Source organism: Schistocerca nitens, chromosome 7, assembly GCF_023898315.1.
Source record: "Schistocerca nitens isolate TAMUIC-IGC-003100 chromosome 7, iqSchNite1.1, whole genome shotgun sequence".
NCBI classification, from domain to species: Eukaryota; Metazoa; Arthropoda; class Insecta; order Orthoptera; family Acrididae; genus Schistocerca; species Schistocerca nitens.
Window position 1 is genome coordinate 177,946,332 of NC_064620.1, and position 9,074 is coordinate 177,955,405.

The 9,074-nt window shown below is 42.8% G+C and overlaps 1 non-coding gene across 1 annotated transcript; it reads left to right on the forward strand.

Moving 5' to 3' along the window:
• Nucleotides 1-3,770: 3,770 nt before the first annotated feature.
• On the forward strand, nucleotides 3,771-3,845 carry Trnal-caa (transfer RNA leucine (anticodon CAA)). Its single transcript has one exon. It is a non-coding gene; the product is annotated as a tRNA-Leu (tRNA).
• The last annotated feature ends 5,229 nt before the right edge of the window (nucleotides 3,846-9,074 follow it).

Below are 9,074 nucleotides of genomic sequence, written 5' to 3' on the forward strand. Positions count from 1 at the left end.
GTTCATCCAGACTTCTGTACTAATATGATAAATGTGTAGTACCTGTGACTGTACGCTTTCACGACTAAACCGCGGAACAGATTTTGATAAAATTTGGTACGGACGTTGGTTGAGCGCTAAGGAACAACAGAGGCTACTTTAGAAAGCGTGTAGTATATATTTACTGGAGAATATGTCCGCACCCGGTAGCTGAGTTGTCAGCGCGACAGAATGTCAATCCTAAGGGCCTAGGTTCGATTCCCGGTTGGGTCGGAGATTTTCTCCGCTCAGGGACTGGGTGTTGTGTTATCCTAATCATCATCATTTCATCCACATCGACGCGCAAGTCGCCGAAGTGGTGTCAGATCGAAAGACTTGCACCCGGTGAACGGTCTACCCGACGGGAGGCCCTAGTCACACGACATTTATTTTATTTACTGGAGAATATTACGTAAATTAAGGAAAATTATTAATTCTTTCAAAAACCCGTTTACTCTTTCACTTCTGAACTGTAACATATTTCTCGAAATGCTTTTATTGGTTGATGTGTTCAGCGTAATATTAATGAAAGTAACCAAATAATATTTATTCAATTCTCAACATGTTTAATCCATACTTCCATACTAATACCAGCAGTATTAACCGCGAAAGTAATTCTCTCTGTTAATTTTCGCGACTCTGCGGCTGAACCGGTCCGGCTGTATTCGGTATAGAGATACTTTGAACCCTGAAGAAGATCATAGGGCACTTTAGAAATTTTTTCTTTTTGAGTACTATTAACATTTCTGAATACGGTATACGTGAGTGACGAGCAGACGACGCTGGCGCGATGGTCGGCGACTTTTAGTGCCCGTAGATAAATCCGTGACAGTGCGAAGCATATGTTACTGTGCACACAGTTTATAATAGTGAGTTGCCACAACACCTGGCATACTTGGAGTGTTTTGGTGGAGATACAACAACAAAATAAGGCGGTTAGCCCGAGAAACTTATTTAAAACCATTACAAGAAGTCTCTCAAACGTAAAGTCTGATGTAGCGCGTAGTTGTAAGAAAGCTCAAACTGCGATAATCACTCGTATTCAGTAAACCTTAGTGCGCCCCGCCCGGTTAGCCGTGCGGTCTAACGCACGGCTTTCCGAATTGGGAAGGAGCGCCTGGTCCCCAGCACGAATCCGCCCGGCGGACTTGTGTCGAGGTCCGGTGAGCTGGCCAGGCTGTGGATGGTTTTTAGGCGGTTTTCCATCTGCCTCGGCTAATGCGGGCTGGTTCCCTTTATTCCGCCTCAGCTACACTCTGTCGGCGATTGCTGCGCAAACAAGTTCTCTATGTACGCGTACACCACCATTACTGTACCACGCACACGTAGGGGTTACACTTGTCTGCTGTGAGGTGTTCCCTGGGGGGGAGGGGGGTCTACCGGGGGCCGAACCACACAATAACCCTGAAAGAATGGTTCGGTGTGGGACGGCGGTGGGGTGAAGTGGACTGCGGTAGTCGTCGTGGGGTTGTGGACCACTGCGACTGCCGCGGGGACGGAGCCTATCCGTCGTTTCTAGGCCCCCGGTTAACATACAATACAATACAAACCTTAGTGCAATCTCATGACCACTGCCACTTGGTTGCAGAGCACCAGGCGGCCTTAAGAGTTGCAGAGACATTAGAGCAGTCACAAGACCGTCGCATTCTAGACGCTGAGCGTAACGCGTCTCTTACAGCTTCCAAGACGCTTGAAGACTCACGACAACGGTGTCATTTAAAAGCTGCACGACAAGCAGAAAGTCGTGCCGTTACACGTGGAACGTGGGAGGCTTTTGGTCATCATAGAGGCATGGATCAAAAACGTAGGCACTATAACGCACTAAAATGGCAGGGAGAAACGATAGGTGTGTGTTTCTCTGTTGGCAAAATCTCCTATTCTGTACTATGTGAGCCAGAGAAACCCCTAAAACCTACTTCTGCACGAATGTAATGAATCGAGGCCTTTTTAAATATAATTAGAACGTATACTGCTTTCAGATTCGACATCGACAAAATAACAGAAACACGTTCATTGTGTACCTACATCTTACTCACCATTCCTCATCATAAGAAAACTGCTGATGTGCGACCGAAGCAGCGGGTAACAGCTACTTCATAATAGGCTATACAGAAAGCAGTATTTAGGAGAATACAGGTTGATAACGTGTTTCTTATCTTCTAGAAAGTCTTGGATACGCTTCCGTACCGCCGCCAAAAAAAAAAAAAAAAGGAATTCTCTAAAAGATAAATAATTGGATTACTCAATCATTTTGTCAAATAATAATATACTTGATCCTTCAGTAGCATATTACGACACGGGCAGTAAAGGGATTAACAGACAACATTAATGAAGCGTCACATAATGTATTATGTATTGTTGGAATTGTTACTTCTCCAAGACCTAGTTTAAGCAACACTTACATTCGGAAAAATCCCTTCTGCCACAACATATCATGAATGTCATCACATTGAAACTTCATGTATACTGTAAACGTGGAGCGAATGATTAAATTGAACGCAATCTCGAGGTGGGCGGAATTCCATTCCGGTTACCCCAAAAGACGCACATCCAAAGCGTCTCCATCTCAAGGGCGCTGGGGCTGATTAAAACGTAACTCGCAGCGTGTGCAAAACACGAACAACAACGGTAATTCGTAAAATATTGTCAGCGAGCGAAGATTATTTTTCCTGCTGGATACAGCTTGAGTAGCTGTTGCTGCATGATTGTAAGTAAGAAGCCAGACTAAACAATAGGCTTCAAAAATGTCAAAAATAGTAAAAATTATGGCGTGTGACAATCCTCACAAGAAGCATTATTGCAAGTGCAGACTACGTCTGGCGTACCTCAAGAAGGTGCGATAAAGCCATTTCTGTTCATGATATACGAGGATAAAGTACGTAGTCGCTTTAAGGAATTCACAGTTGGTTGGTTGGTTGGTTTGGGGAAGGAGACCAGACAGCGTGGTCATCGGTCTCATCGGATTAGGGAAGGATGGGGAAGGAAGTCGGCCGTGCCCTTTCAGAGGAACCATCCCGGCGGAATTCACAGTTGTTCACAAGGATGTGATACCACTAGAAACTTGCCAGGAAATGCAGGGAGACTTACACACGACCAGTGCCTGGTGCACGGATTGTCAGCTGGCGCACAGCAGAAATAAGTCTAATCTAATGCGCGTAAATAAAGGATCCCATATCGCGGGGCTACGGACTAGGCCAGCAATCCTAGGAATTAGTCATAACTTTCAAGTATCTGGAGATTTATGGCGGAGCCACCATACAAATTTAATCGTGGGGAAGACACATTCATGACTCACAAGGGGACCCTCCATACTGTAAATCACGGATTTTGATGAGCTTCAAATATGTTGTAGAGGCACTGGATATCCGGTTTTTTAGCGACCGGCCTTGATTTTTGAGAAAATCGATTTGAAGTTCATTGCGCGCTCTGTATACCTGTAACATTACTTATATTCCGATCAAGTCAGCGTGGCGCAGCGGTGTAGGTTCACGGCTACCGCGCTGGAGGTACCGTGTTCGAATCCTGCTCTTGCATTTTTTTTCTTCAAAATCGACTGACCTTTTCAATTTGATTTATGATAAAGATGTATTCAGCTTCCAGAATGAGATTTTCACTCTGCAGCGGAGTGTGCGCTCATATGAAACTTCCTGGCAGATTAAAACTGTGTGCCGGACCCAGACTCGAACTCGGGACCTTTGCCTAGGAGACGAGGTACTGGCAGAAGTAAACCTGTGAGGAAGGGGCGTGAGTCGTGCTTGGGTAGCTCAGTTGGTAGAGCACTTGCCCGCAAAAGGCAAAGGTCCCGAGTTCGAGTCTCGGTCCGGCACACAGTTTTAGTCTGCCAGGAAGTTTCATGTATTCAGTTATTAATTTTTTCTGCCATACAATATTACAAAAATCTTATTTTTCATCGTCCACATAGCTTGATGTGCCAGAACAATATTGTGGGTCATCATAGAGGCATGGATCAAAAACGTAGGCACTATAACGCACTAAAATGGCAGGGAGAAACGATAGGTATGTGTTTCTCTGTTGGAAAAATCTCCTATTCTGTACTATGTGAGCCAGAGAAACCCCTAAAACCTACTTATCACAGAAACAACCGAAGCATTAATTTTCGCAGCACCACGCGCATTTTATGAAAGCAGCCGTCTTGCAGGGGCGCTGTTTCTTAATGAGCGATACCGGGAAACAAAGTTCTTTTGCACTCAAAAAGATTTCTCTTTCATCCGCTAATTTCGATGCGAACCATGCGTGTCTAATCATGCCTTCAAATTAGGTGCGCGGAATTGATGTAGGATTAGCGAGTGAAATTTTATCGAATCTTGCCTAGAAGCGATCTCTCTATTGTCTTTCATCAAGTCGGGAGCATTCTGAATAATTTTTGTGAAGATTTTCACTCGTCGGTAAAAATAAACATCGCGCACTTTGGTGGGACTGAATATATCTTTATAATTTCGCACACCTTACAGTGTTTGTTGGTATTCTTTGAAATAAAACTGAAAAATTCGGTCGATTTTGGAAAAAAAGTACACGAGCGGGAATCGTACACGGTACCTTCAGTGCGGTAGCCGTGAACCCTTTACCGGTATACAAAGCTCGCAATGAACTTCAGAATCGATTTTTTCAAAAACCAAGGCCCGTCTTTAGGAAACCGGATTGCCTGGTACTCAGGGTGAGTGCCTCTACAACATATTTGAAGCGCATCAAAATCCGTGATTTACAGTATGGAGGGTCCCCTTGTCAGATTTAATCTTCGACTATTGGATTAAGGGAAGAGAGAGAAAATATTATAGAAGTGGAGCATGATTAACTCACATGTTTCTTTAGTCAGCGTGAAAGTGTCAGAGAAATTCAATACGAACGGCTATGGCAGAAGTTACTCTGCAGTTCCAAAAGCGCCGGCCAGAGTGGCCGAGCGGTTCTAGGCGCTACAGTCTGGAACCGCGCGACCGCTACGGTCGCAGGTTCGAATCCTGCCTCGGGCATGGATGTGTGTGATGTCCTTAGGTTAGTTAGGTTTAAGTAGTTCTAAGTTCTAGGGGACTGATGACCTTAGCAGTTAAGTCCCATAATGCTCAGAGCCATTTGAACCATTTTTAGTTCCAAAAGCCCTGGTTCATGAGTGAATCAAGAAACATGCTATTTCCTCCAAAATATATCTCGTATAATGACAATGACCCAGAATGAGAAATTCGGTCTCATACAAAGAGGTGCCGACCTTCTTTCTTTTAGAACATCATCCGCGAACAGAAAGGAAAGCGGGAAGAACGGCACTTCACGCTGGCTGATCAAAGTATCCGGACATAGCTATGTAATACAGAATTTATTACTAGACGTCACATGAGAGGCGGACCCTCTAGAGAGTCAATATACAGTGGGAGAGAGAGAGGGAGTGGCCAGTGCTCTTTACATCATAGAGAACATGCAGAGGCGGGCATTTTTTTTTTTTTTTTTTTTTTTTTTTGCCAGAAGTTGTGCGGGAAATAACGTCGCCCGTTGACTGTCACAGGACAAGGATTTCACACTTAATATTATAGCAGAAATTCTAGCTTGTTATATAGTGTTTGACTACTACACATTTAATCTTGGAGTAAATTAAAGTGTGGCATGATGCAGTGTATGATCCATTTCTTGGAACGTTCTGGAAAAAATGGGAATCCACCAGGAAATAAAGAGTTTTATTTTTGTAAATTTAAACGCTCTCAAGCGATTTCAGTTTCCTGTTTGAATATCCATTGTTGAAGTTAGTAGCCTCTAAGCTGTATACAGGTTTGTCCTTTCCATCTACTCGTACTATATTTCAGATGAGATCATCGCGGCACTAGGAACCATGTCTTATACCGGAAAATCCAGCAGCCGTACTTCTGTAATGATGTAGTTCGCATTTGTGCTGACGAGAAATGCATTCGGCCGCGGAATAAAAATAACAGTTTCAAAAATAACAGTAATTGCCATAGAGTAGAGGGGGATTGCCATAGAGTGGGGGGGGGGGGGGGGTATTGCCCATAGTTAGAGGTACGGATTTGAGACAGAACAAACGCTGAAGAAGAAAAAGAAGAAGAGGAAGAAGAAAGCAATTAAGGAAGCGCCATAACTGCACTGTCTAGATACACATTAGTTTTTACAGACGGTATCTTCTTCAATTGAAATTTAAAATTTTCATGGATGTTCCTTTAGTGTCCAAGAATTCGTAGGCCATTCAAAATTAATAAATGGTAGTTTTATAGGAGTTGTTAGTTTTCGCAGATTCAGTACCTATGTACGGAATGTCTTTAGAATGTGTTCTTCACTATGGTATTCTTCAGTTAACAACAGTTTCGGGGTGGTTTTGAAGCCAAGTAAGTAAGTTTAAAAACCGAGCGAATAACTCAGAGAAATGTTTCACTGCGCGGTCCGAGGGTAGTTTTTCGTTTCATATCGCGAGAATGTCATCTTGTTTTGTTATCAAGTTTGCACCGCGGCCTGTTATCTGTTGATTTTCTGATGCGACATAGTTATTGCATGAAAGTAATGTTTAGAAAGAGGTTTTCGTTTTCTTCCCTTGTTATTTGATGCGACCAAAACATATGAACTTGTGATACAGTTTGTAACGTAATGCAAAGAACCAGTTTACTAAGCGGGCCAAGTCATCTTTTCCTGTGGTGTTACGATCTAGCAAGAGATAAGTTATACGAGTATAGCGCCCGTTTAATTCAAGTATAGGTGTCTGTGGGGAAAGTGTAAATTATACAGGCGCTCTCCACCATTAAGCGATATTTGCATCTTAGCGCCACTTACGCTTGGCCCTGAGGCGAAACAATTTGCATGTCTGGTGTAAGAGATTTTCGCGATAATGTTGTACGTAAGATTCGCGCTAACATCAGCCGTCAACTGGACGAAGAGTGAAAAGAAACTCGTTACGTTTGCACTTGTTTATGCCTATTAAGTTGATCCAGTCTGTTAACTCTAGCCAGAGCCTTTTCACTCTGTGCAAAAGGTGCTTGTGGTCTCTGTTTTCTTTTCACCAGCAAAAATTGTCGTTTTTCGTAAGTGTAAATACTTCTATTGTTGTGGAAATAGCAGCGTAATGTAAAACCTGTTTGCACTGGGAAATTACATCGTTGTTAGATAATATCTGTCTCTTTTATTATTTACGTTCTGTGCAACTGTATACTTTTCCTTGATCACATTGACTGTTTCGAAAATTGCATTATTTGCTATTTCCTGACGAATTGTTTTTTCCGTACGTTCTTTCTCAGAAGCGCAGCAAAGGAACTCACTACTGTTGTCGTGTATTCGCTTGCTGATGGTTCCACTGATGGACGTTGCAGAAGTGTTGAAACATTCCGTGGCCCCATCCTCCGCACGCTGTACGTCGCACGAAATCTCATTCGCGACCATATACGACATCCACGGATTCCTAGCGATATGTGACGCGCAAGACAAACTTTGCGACGTATACTGAACCACCGATAAGGATGAAAACGTTTATCGGGCGACCTGCATCAAACCTCTTCACTACTGCACTTCAAGAAAAATCTTTAGGTCAGTTGAACCTGCTGATGTTGGCATCGTTCCGTAACGTAATGATGACGTGGTGTGTGATGTCATGCGTGCACCAGGGTAGCGAACAGAGCATTGAGAATAATTCTTTGCGTCTGTTTTAGTTTTTTTGGGAGTATGTTATGGCGACAGGCGGTTCTACAGCGTAGTATGAGATGTAGGTTATGTTGCAGGGTGACAGTCTGGTTGGAATTTGTCGAAGGGGTATCGAACACTTCAGTTAATCTCAGTCTCTATAATGATCGCCAGACAGGATCGCGAGACAGGATTAAAATAAAAATACGTGGGCTTCCTAGTCTGATGTCAATCTCATTATAATCCTTCTAGGTATACTCATGTCATCTTATAAAACACTTAAAATGCTAAAATACTTTTTAAAAAACGACGGTTCGGTCCTGGTGCAGCCATTTAAGTATTGCGTAAGATAACGTGACAGTACACCAAGACAGATTTTAACCCTTTAGTCGTAACGCGCTGTGCTGTGGACACTTGACACATTAAAAACCGCTCGTCATAATTCTCTAAACTCCTGTTATCTTTCATCCACCGCGCGGAGTGGCAGCGCGGTTAGAGACGCCGTGTCACGGATTGCGCGGCCCCTCCCTCTGGAGGTTCGAGTCCTCATTCGGGTATGGGTGTGTGTGTTGTTCTTAGCATAAGTTATTTCAAGTAGTGTGTAAGTCTAGGGACCGATGACCTGAGCAGTTTGGTCCGGTCATTTGAGAATTCACACACATTTGAACATCTTCCGTCTAACAGTTATGTAAATAATTAAATTAGAATACACTAAATTTCAGTTATCATTGTTGCTCAGTTGTCAAAAACATACATGCGGTGATCAGGACACACCTCGCGAGAGTCCTAACGTAACAGAAATCAAAATAATACTGTCAGTGTTTTTTTTTTATTTCACATCCGTTTTTTTGTTTTCGCAAATGATTTAATATGAAGTTGGCTAGTAGCGGTATTCTATTTTCTAAGTGAAATAAAAGTCTTAGAGACAGTTTGTCTTCTTTCACTGTATGCTAACAACGCAATCTACAGTATGTGTACGTATGAAGAAAATGAAAGACGAATACATAGATTACTTGAAGGTGTTGAAGCAGAAGAAACGTATGAGAGTAAGAGTCATCTGTTAAGTGCGAAGAACTGGAGCAAGAAACTGATAAGTGACGGATGGTGCTGATAATGAAAAAAGTTTTGAAAATAACAATTTCTACTTGGGAAAATCCAAATAAATGAAATAGATGAAGCACCCTCCATCAAGGAATGTAAGGACATGACCTCAATATACTATTATACATCTACCAGGTGTGAGAGATGCAGCCAGAACTGCAAAATCGATTTTTGAGTGCTTCCTTTTGTTTTGTGCTGAAGGAGTATTCGAAAAAAAAATGTGGATATACTAAGGCGTGCATAGGAAGCCTTTCGGGGAATTTTGCCAGGGAAACCGAACCCCAAAGAGACAGATGTGGCTGAAATTGAAGCTGTTTTGGGTTACTTACTTTTGG